Below are 1989 nucleotides of genomic sequence, written 5' to 3'. Positions count from 1 at the left end.
GGAGCACATGTCACAGAGCTGTGAAGAAAACCATGCATCCATATAAGCATATAGTTCTGGTAATACCGACCATGACCTCCTCCTTCTCTGCGGATGCACACATATTCCCCGAACTCATACGGGACTTCGTAAGAATGTCTTCCACGAGTAATGAGTGTTTTGGGGTGGGACACTACGAATATAGTGTGTGGACATACAAGGTGAGAATGTGGGTCTCGCGGGAGGCGTGCGCGAGATAGTCCATGACGTCGCACTATCCTTTGTGCCCTCGGTGACTCAGATGGACAGAGCGTCTGCCGTGTAAGCAGGAGATCCCGGGTTCGAGTCCCGGTCGGGGCACACATTTTCACCTGTCCCCGTTGGTATATATCAACGCCCGTCAGCAGCTGAAGGATTTAATATAATTCTAATTTCGTTCTAGACGGCTGCATGTCATCAATGAACATGTCCAAAAGAACAGACACCATATCCATATAAGTATATAGTTCTGGTAATACCGACCATGCCGGCCGCAGTGGCCGAGCGGTTCTAGGCGATTCAGTCCGGAAACGAGCGAGTGCTACGGTCCCAGGTTCGAATCCTGCCTCGGACATGGATGTGTGTGATGTCCTTAGGTTAGTTAGGTTTAAGAAGTTCTAAATTATAGGGAACTGATGGCCTCAAATGTTAAATCCCATAGTGCTCAGAGCCATTTGAACCAATACCGACCATGACCTCCTTCTTCTGTGCGGATGCACACATATTCCCCGAACTCTTACGGGACTTGGTAAGAATGTCTTCCACGAGTAATGAGTGTGTTGGGGTGGGACACTACAAATGTAGTGTGTGGACATAAAAGGTAAGAATGTGTCTCTCGCGGGAGGCGTGCGCGAGATAGTCCCTGCAGTCATACTATTCTCTGTGCACTCGGTGGCTCATCGATAGAACGTCTCTTATGTAAGTAGGAGATCCCGGGTTCGAGTCCTGGTCGGGGCACACATTTTCACCTGTCCCCGTTGGTATATATCAACGCCCGTCAGCGGGTTCCACCTCTCTGGCTATGTAAACTCGCAGAATACACTTTTGTGGTGTAATGAAAATCCGCATGCACTGGTCAAGCAACCCCTGCATTCACACAAGACTGGCGCGTTCTGTGCAATATCACAGCGTCACATCATTAGAACAATTTTTTTTGAGTCTACTATGACAAGTGCAGTTTACAGGGAAATGTTTCGGAAATTTGTGAATCAGTTGGACGATGAAGAACTTACCCACGGCTGATACCAACAGGATGGCACCACATGCCACACGTCTCGAATGACCATGGCTGAGGTCGAATCATTGTTCCCCAGCAGAGTGATTTCGAAAGGACTGTGGCTCCCAGGATCACCTGATTTAACGCCACCTCACTTTGTCCTCTGGGGTGGCCTAAAAGGCAAGGTCTACAGGAACAAATCACGCAACTTGGAAGATTTACGAGAGAACATTATCCATGAAATCCAGGCAGTGGCACCAGAGGTTCTGGCAGCAACATTCGATCATCTGTAGCGTCGTGTTCAACTGTGTTTACAAGTTGAGGGAAGTCACTTCCAGTACCTTTTGTGATTCATCTCTATTTTGGTAAACATTTTTGGAAAGCAGTGATCAATTAATTGTTATATTTTGACTAAAGTTCAGTCTTGATCACTCATGTATGTTTAAATGATATAGGTAACCGGTTTCGGTATTTCTACAGAACCATCATCAGACCCATGGCTCCCTTAGGATGGTAGGCGGAGCTCTCCTCGCTGCTACGCAGTCAACTCAAGTTGACATTAAAACATACATGAGTGATCAAGACTGAACTTTAGTCAAAATATAACATCTCTATTTCCCTATGAACAAGGTATGACATGTTCATATCATTTCATTTCCTGATTTCTTTATGCAAAGCCTTTAAGTGTAATTTAAGCAAGTGTTTGTTTGTGGGGACTCTTTCTAGTAGTGCAGTTGTAAATAATGATGGTAAAA

At 45.8% G+C, this 1989-nt stretch overlaps 1 non-coding gene across 1 annotated transcript; it reads left to right on the top strand.

The window, feature by feature from the left end:
- Positions 1–264: 264 nt before the first annotated feature.
- On the top strand, positions 265–339 carry Trnat-ugu (transfer RNA threonine (anticodon UGU)). The gene has a single exon. It is a non-coding gene; the product is annotated as a tRNA-Thr (tRNA).
- The last annotated feature ends 1650 nt before the right edge of the window (positions 340–1989 follow it).

This window comes from Schistocerca cancellata, chromosome 5 (genome assembly GCF_023864275.1).
Source record: "Schistocerca cancellata isolate TAMUIC-IGC-003103 chromosome 5, iqSchCanc2.1, whole genome shotgun sequence".
Taxonomy (NCBI): Eukaryota; Metazoa; Arthropoda; class Insecta; order Orthoptera; family Acrididae; genus Schistocerca; species Schistocerca cancellata.
Note: the sequence above shows the minus strand (reverse complement) of the source record. Positions and strands in the feature narration are given on the sequence as shown.